General features: G+C 42.6%; 1 pseudogene; it reads left to right on the forward strand.

The window, feature by feature from the left end:
- Positions 1-583: 583 nt before the first annotated feature.
- LOC103254331 lies at positions 584-2,532 on the forward strand (annotated as a pseudogene).
- The last annotated feature ends 6,193 nt before the right edge of the window (positions 2,533-8,725 follow it).

The following is an 8,725-nucleotide window of genomic DNA, read 5'->3' on the forward strand; positions in this document are numbered from 1 at the left end:
CCCCTCAGCTGTGAACTCTGTATTTCCCCCTTGGACTTGGACATCAATCGGGTAAGAATCTGTTTTACGATGGAAATCAATTTATGTATTCTAGTTGGAGAAAGGGTGCCAGCACACCCATCTGCCCATCTAGCCCTTGAAGTTCCCTGCATCAGAAAGTAGCAGAATTGCTTGGGTCATGATGTTTCTGTCCTGTACTGTCCCAATCCTCTAAGACAAGGATGCTCACAAATATGAAATGACTTGGAACTAGAAGAATTCATTTGCTCTAGCTGATATTTCACTAAGGTGGTATCTGAAATCCTACTTTATGTCCATCAGTATTACATGCAAGATTTCCGATTTCTATTATATACACACACTAGACGTGTACATGTATATTCATGCATATGTGTGTATATACCTGTGAGAGGGAGAGATAGTTATACACTATTTCTCCCATAAAAATGTCAATATAAAATGTATTTTATTTACTGATGATAACTATATGCCATAAACAAAAGTATAATTAACTCACTCATTTGTACTTGAGGTCCAGAAAACATTAAAAGAGTGAACTTGAGTCGGCCGAGGCACCATCACCATGTCCCTAATGACCTTGGCTGGCCGGGGTCTGGGGGCCATATGGTTCCCAACCCACGGGCAGGTGACGGTGCTGCAGGCGCGGGGCCTAGGGGCCAAGGGCCCCGGGGACACGAGCGATGCGTACGCGGTGATACAGGTCAGCAGGAGAAGTAAGCCACGTCGGTGTCGGAGCGCAGCCTGGGCGCGCCGGTGTGGCGGGAGGAGGCCACCTTCTAGCTGCCTTCACTGCTGTCCTCCGGTCCCACGGCCGCCGCCACCCTGCAGCTCACCGTGCTGCACCGCGCGCTACTCGGCCTCGACAAGTTCCTGGGCTGCACTGAGGTGGACCTGCAGGAGCTGCACCGCGACCAGGGCCACAGAAAGACGGAGTGGTATACCTTGAAATCCAAGCCAGGAAGGAAGAATAAAGTGTGAAGGGAAATCAAGGTTGACATCCAGTTTATGAGGAACAACATGATGGCCAGCATGTTTGACCTTTCCACGAAAGACAAGTCTTGGAATCCATTTGGAAAACCGAAGGACAAGATCAAGGGGAAGAACAAGGACAGTGCCTCTGATACTGCTTCTCCCATTGTCCCTAGCACGACACTCTCAGTCGATAGTGATGATGAGTGTTCGTCCAAAGACAAGAAAAAGAAATCCAAGATCAAGACCTTGTTTTCCAAGACGAATCTGCAAAAAACTCCACTTTCCCAGTCCATGTCTGTTCTGCCGACTTCAAAGTCAGACAAGGTCTTGCTTCGTCCTGGAGACTTTCAGTCCCGGTGGGACGATGACGACAATGAGGACGAGTCCTCCTCAGCCTCAGATGTCATGTCTCACAGGAGAACTGCAAGTACAGATCTTAAGCAGCTAAGCCAAGTCAATTTCACCCTTCCCAAGAAGGAAGGACTCTCTCCTTTCTTGGTGGCCTTTGGTCTAAAAATGATGTCCTCTCTCTCTAACATTTGTATCAATGGGAATCATGCTACCATGTTTACCTGGAGCAGCCAGAAGCCAAGGGTGAGACCAAGGATAGCAGCCCTTCTTCCTCTCCATCCCCCCAGGGCTTCAGAAAGAAACATCTGTTCTCATCTACTGAAAACCTGGCTGCGCGGTCTTGGAAGGAGGCTGCGGAAGGAGGTGGGATGTCTTCTGACAGGCGGCTGTCAGAGTCTTCCACCAAGGACTCTCCGAAGTCTATGTCTCTGCCTTCCTACCGACCACTGGTCAGTGGGGACAATAAGGAAAATACGGCTCCAGCAAATGTGGAGGTTGCAAAAGAAGCCAAAGAGAACAAGAAGCAGGAGACCAAGAGGTCCTCTCTGCTTTCTCTGGTGATGGGGAAGAAGGATGTGGCTAAGGACAGTGAAGGTGAAGGCCCTCCTAGCATCCTGGGGAAGGAGAAGGAAGGCACGCTCACGGAGGTCAAGCCGAGGGAGGATGCATCAGCATCTGCTGGAGACCTAGTAAGAAGATCTGAGAAAGATACTGCAGCTATTGTCTCTAGGCAGGGTAACTCCCTGAACCCCTTTGAAGATGTGCGGATCACAGAACTGGAAGCTGACCGAGTCCAAGTCTGAACTGAAGCGGCCAATTCCCTCTCCAAGGGCTCCCCAGACCAGAGCTGTCAAACCTCAACTTCATCCTGTGAAGCCAATGAACACAACAGCCACTAAGATTGCTAACTCCAGCTTGGGACCTGCTACCATCATCAGTGAGAACATGACCGACGAGCCCATGGTGAAGAAATACACCTCCTCGGACTCTGCTTTTGCCTACGCACAACTGACCCATGATGAGCTAATCCAACTGGTTCTGAAGCAGAAGGAAACCATAAGCAAGAAGGAGTTCCAGGTACGTGAGCTGGAAGACTACATCGACAACCTGCTTGTCAGGGTCATGGAGGAAACCCGCAACATTCTTCACATCCCAGCTCAGCCTGGCAAGAAAGCAGGAAAGATGTAAACAGCCAGAATGAAACACTGAGATGTGTGGTGAGCTTGTTTCTACCTGCACCTGGGATCAGGGACTCACTATGCCCGATAACCAACCAGCAGGCTCAAATCACCACCTCCCTCGCCTGTTATCTGGCAAGAGTCAGTTCTACCAGTTGAAGCCAGTGTAATTATTACAATGAATCTTTTACTGTACATCCTCACGGCTTTATTTTTAAATGCCACTGTGCCTTTAACTGTGTTGTAAATATGTTATGCCCACCAGAGACGTGTTTATAAGATCTGATCCTGAGCCTGAGCTTCATATGGCATGGGAGGTATTAATGTATTTTAACAAGGGAGTTTTCTTTCTTTCGCATTGAGATTTTTTTTCAGTATGCATCCTCCAGCCATTAAAGCATAGGATGGAATGAGAAAAGGACCATGCAACTGGTGCTGTGTTACCTACATGGACTTTCTTGGGTTTGAGTAGTTGCAGGTGTGGCTTTTGGCTATAGATGGTAAATTTTGATACAGTGTAAACCTACCTGAGTCCTCAGTCTTTTTTTTTTTCTTTTTTGATGGGAGCAGAAGTGTTTAGAAAAATCCTCAGTGTGCCTTTCAGACTTTGAACAAGCTGCATTTTCTAAACATCAACTCCCAGAACTCTTTAGCCATAAAATGTGCTGTTTAGATCCAGAGCCCTTCTACTGGTGATATGAAAAACAAGATGGAGTAATTCAGAGAATCACTTCTTACTCTATTAGGAGAAGCTGGTCAAAGCCCTTCCTCTGGTGACAGCAGGGCTTCTGCTGGCTAGACTGGCCTTTTCATCACCTTGACAGGGGACTCGGTGATTCAGGCCCTCACTAAAACAGTCTGTCAAGCATGGATGATGTCAGTAGGACTCCTTTGGCCACTTCCTTTGCTTGGATCCCTGGTTTCCTTACCAGCACTGCCCGGAGAGGGACAGGGTCCACCAACTCCTCTAGGTGAAGAAGCCCCTTCACTGTGCATGCACAGGAAGCCACGGACTTGGACCCTAAAGGGCTTGAACTGCATGCATTCATGTCTGTTCTTTGAATACTTCTTTACCCTGCCTGAAAGGAAACCCAAGTTACTTCTGGGATACTGGAGAAATCGTAGTGAGGGGCTTAGTGTAGTTAATAAAATTTAAAGGTCAGTAGAACACAGAAATGCCTCAGTCTTTAAACTGTTGCTGCTTTTTCTTTTTCCTTAATGAATCTCGACTCACATTTTACCTTCTTATTATAAAATTGTGAAGAGCAAGAAGATGATGCCTATTTTTGGATTACTGTATTTTAAAAACTAGATTAATAGACTTTTTAAAGAAAAAACTAGGGCACTTGCCCCCTTCTTAACTAAAAGTACTAGTTCATATTCTTTGGGTAATTTTATTGTTACTTACCTAATACTGTAGGTAGAATGTTTCTGTGTTGCTTATTCTTTTTCCTGGACGTGATAGAACCTCATCAGCTCTGACATCTCTCCTGGGGGAAGAATATCACATGATATTGATATAGTAGCAGTTATTAAATGGAAAATCTCATCTATGTGTGTTATTACATTGGGATTAAGAGGTAAGATTATTTATTGGCGGCGAAATCCCTTTTCAGGAATCTGCTGCAGCATTGGCTACATTCGAGCACTTCAATCTGAAGGATAATACTGTAACTTGATTTATCAAATTAGTTTTTAATTATTTACAACTAAAACTTAATTCTTTCCTACAGTACTGGGACCACTGTAAACTTTTCAAATGACTTGTATTTTTGTAGTTCTATGAAAATTATTTGCTTATAAAGAAAAATGTATATTCAGTTGAACTCTGAAAATGTATATGTATATGTTTGTTCTGCGGTATGTTTTTTACTTGACATAAATGTATTTTTACTGTGATAACCCGAGTGTGCTGGGGGCAGGTGTGCTCTGGCTTCTCTTCCTTTGGAGAGCAGGTCTGGAGACCTGCATTGCTCACGAGGTTGGGGTGGTGGTTTTGGAGCTATCTGTTGCTAGGACCTGGGGTGTGTAATTCAGTCAGTGTGAGAGGGATGTCGGGGAGGTGGAGTGAATTCCTGTGCTCTGAAATGCCACTTGGGAACGCTAGAGAATGAAAAACCATTGACTTCAAGGGTGTCTGGCTTCTGCCACTGCTGGGTAAAAATGGTGTTTATAGCATTCCCACACCTCACAAAGTAGATAACCTGAAGGTCATTCAGTTAATAATTCTCCTGGAGGACTCAGCTTTGAGGGTGGGGTGTTAACCAGGAGAAGCTTTTAATTTGCTTTGAGCCATAGCAGAGGTTAGCCAGTTGAGCACTGGAGACCAAATGGAGGAAGTCCTGGGTTCCAGCAGCTGTGTGAGGAGAGCTAGGACTGGCCCCCTTCTGTGCTGATGCCACCTGCCTGGTGGCCCTAGGAGTGGACTGTGCTCTGGAGAAGCCAGAGCAGCTCGCTTCTGGGCCTTGCCTGGTGCCTCCAAAAAGAGCAGTCAGTGCTTGAGGGCAGCAGCAGGTTAAATACTGCTGGAGGTCAGCTGCTGAGAAGGCATCAGTTCCTTGCACAATTTTCTCATATCATCTCATGTCCTGGACTTTGGCAGATGTCCTACCTTCTCCTTTTATACCAGTGTGTTAACCCCATCAAGGCAGGAGGAAGAGGAGAAAGCAAGCCTGCCTTTTGCTGTGCTGAGTTGTGTCCTGAGTGCCAGGGGTGTGTGCCCAGGCCTATATGAATGAGACACAGGCATGTGCTTTCTAGTTTTGCTAACTGGGGAACTCAGAGGGGCAGAGTGAGGACTTTCCATGATACTCAGCCACAGGTGAAATGATGTACTGGTCCTCCCTCCCTGGGTCCCTTCTCCCAGTCAACCTTTTTTTCTTTTTTTAGAACTACTAATGAATGATTCCTTAAGACTGAAAACATAACTGCCTTAGGTAGAGAACTTAACTCCTTGTGTCCACACCAGCCTCAACTCTGGTTTCTCCAGAGAGCCTATGTGAGCCACTAAACTGACTCCCCCTCCCTCCACTTGAAGGATCGCGCAGCATTTTGAGATTATGGAATTGTCATTTCCTGCTTTGTTACTTTGGGAATTTTAAATTTCTTTGGTTTTGTTTTTAAGAAGTAACCTAAAATTTCCTACAACACTAAATAAAATGCTACTACCGTTCAAAAAAAAGAGTGAACTTGTATTATTATGCCTCCATGCTTACAGATTGACATATATTTGCTTATGTACCTCTCACAATAACCCTGTTGATTATAGTTTATTTACCAGTTTAACACATGATATAAACAGAGCTTGAGAAATATGACAACACTATACAACGTGAATATTACACACCTATCTTTAATTATGTTCTGCATGTCTTCTGTACTCAAACTCTTTCAGGATTACACTTCACACTTGGTTTACCTGGAGTACTTCAGTATCTCTAATGTTAATGATCCAAACCCCAACCTAGAATTACCTCTTGCTTTCTCACAAAATTATTTCCTGTATACAGGTTTTCTACCACTCAGAATACTCCAGTGTTTTGACCCCATTTGCCAAATATCATTCTATTTTTATTATCAAGTTTAACACACACTTACAGATTTCAACAAACACTTTTCAAGACCAATGTTTTTCTAATCCCTTTGACAATTTCCAATCTGCTCATCAAGACCTGAACAACAGCTGAATTCATGTACCTATCTCTTCCATGACCACATCTGGGTATTTTCACCTTAATATTTTAAGGGTATTCATCCCTTACCATTAAGAATCACCTTGTGATTTCCTAGCCCTTCCTTGGACTGCTAAACATTTCTTAGTGCAGTGTAAGGGGCCCAGTGTTAGGGGCTTATGTTACTGGACTAAGACCACGTTCTTCAGCAGATACTTAAAAGCAAATAGTATTAAAACATGAGTTGTAATCAACATGCTTGATAGAACTTTCCGTGATGAAGGAAATGCTTATGTTTTCCCTGCCCCAATTCAGGAGCTTTACACATATGTGGTTACAGAACACTTGTAATTTGGCAATAATTTGAGTAGCACTGCTGAGGATTTAAAGTTGAGTTATTTATGATTAATTTCAATTTTATAGCCATATGTGTCTAGTAGTTACTCTATTTGGTAGCACAGATCTAGAATTTGGAGGAGGCTGTTAAAATAACAAGATGTATTCAAAACAAAAATTGAAAAGTCACACAAATAGTCAACAGTTCACATCCCACTGTTTGGAGAACTCACCGGAAACCAAAAGCTGAAGAGACAGTGAAGTCATCAAGGTTCTGTGGCATATTTCACAGGTATGCACCAAGTTTCTCCCAACTTTCTGAACTTCCCAGTTTCTTCTTCTTTGGTCAAATGCATCCTCAATTTGACTTCTCTTTACATAGGTAAATAGTTAATAAACCTAACCAGTGGTACTTTTCAGAAACACACCCTGTCTGCAATTAAACTAAACTTAGTCACAACTTAGATCTGGGGAAACATCCAAATCAATTGATTGGGTTTTCCATGACAACCACAAAACTACAACTCTGGAACAAAATTAGAAATCAAAGAGGTAGGGCCATTTTGAAGGGAATTAGAAAAATTTATTCATTCTTTCTTGCATTTGTAAAACACTTTTGAGCGCATTTTATGTTCCAAGAAGCATTGGAGGTCTTGGGGATTCAGCAGGGAACTAAACACACTGGGGTTCTACAGACATAAAAAGGAAATTTTTGGAGGAAAATTGGACTTGTAAATATAATGGAAAATGAGTAAATATGAAAATTTGCAATGTACAAAATAATGTGAAAAAAATAAAATAGGTTTGTGGAATGGAGGAGGGGGGATCCTCAGAGCACTGGTCACACAGTACTTTCCAGACCATGTTAAGAATCTATTTTCAACCAAAGAAAATTGAAAGACAATTTTATACTTTATTTTTTGATTAATGAGAAAATATAAATTTTACCACATAGCACAATATACTAAATAATTGCATTGCCATCTCTTTCATAGTTGAATGACACATTTGAGTGGAGTTCTTATGTCTGCACTAACTAGCAATTATGACTTAAAATCACTGGTTCCCAGGAGGAAACAGCTCCACCAGGGAATATAGGGGTTCCATTATATCTGTAGTCATTTTGGTCATTTCTCAAAAACCCTTGCAATTCTACTAGATCATGTATGTCCTCCCATGCGCAGTAACTATCATGACTCTTGAATTTCCATAGTCTCATCTCTTACCTCACATCTATCCAATAGTTTGTGAACTATTTTCGCAAATAGTTTTTGAGATAGACACTTTCAACCATTAAATTTTGAAGTATCACTGCACTGACATACGTTATTTATGCATCTCTCTCATGAAAGGTGGAGAGTCACCTTTAATCTCAGCTAGGTTATTTAACTCCAAAGTTGTGTCTGGACCCTATTGTCTCCTGAAATATATGATGAATTTATGCTGTTTTTAAAAATGTACACTTTAATTTGCATTTAATCTCCATCTGATGCATCCCTTTAGCATTTAAACATATTATGATGTTTCCCAACAAGAAATCTGAATAATAATAAAAAACACAAAAACAAAAACACATTGGACTCCTTTTATTTCCAGCTGCTGTCCTCTCCTCTCTTTCTGAATCTGAGGGTAGAGTCCAGTCATCAGCATTTCTTCTCAGCTCACAGCACCTTCATTCCACTACAGGATGACTTCTGTCCCATTAATTCATGAGCATCATTCTTGTTGACAACGGTAAAGTTCTCATAGGAAAAAAAAACCTCATGAAATGGCATCAGTCTTTATCTTATTTTTAAGCACAGCAGAAATTGATTCCTTCCTGATAAAGATGCTCTATTTTCCCTAGAACTTGTCATGGTTGTCTGAGATTTGGTTTACAGACAGCTGGGTATAGATGGAGTTGAGTCTGCAGGATGTTTATCAGGAGTGATGCCAGGATCCTTATCAGTGGAGAGGATGGGGATAAAGCCTCACTTGTAAAAAGGAAAGCCTATTTGCAGTGCCACCTTGCATCTTCAGCTGGCTACACAGATGGGGCTGTAGAGCTAGCATGGCCTCTCCTATTTGTCCAAAATTAAATCAACTACCAGACCTGTGTTCCTGCCTCCATTAATCATTGTGTACCATCCACCCTGTAGAGAATGTCATCTTGAGGCAGGTGGCTCTCTTCAGCTAAGACAATGCCTGAATGTGCTG

The sequence above is a fragment of the Carlito syrichta genome, unplaced genomic scaffold (genome assembly GCF_000164805.1).
Source record: "Carlito syrichta isolate Samal-C Ts95f unplaced genomic scaffold, Tarsius_syrichta-2.0.1 Scaffold274925, whole genome shotgun sequence".
NCBI classification, from domain to species: domain Eukaryota; kingdom Metazoa; phylum Chordata; class Mammalia; order Primates; family Tarsiidae; genus Carlito; species Carlito syrichta.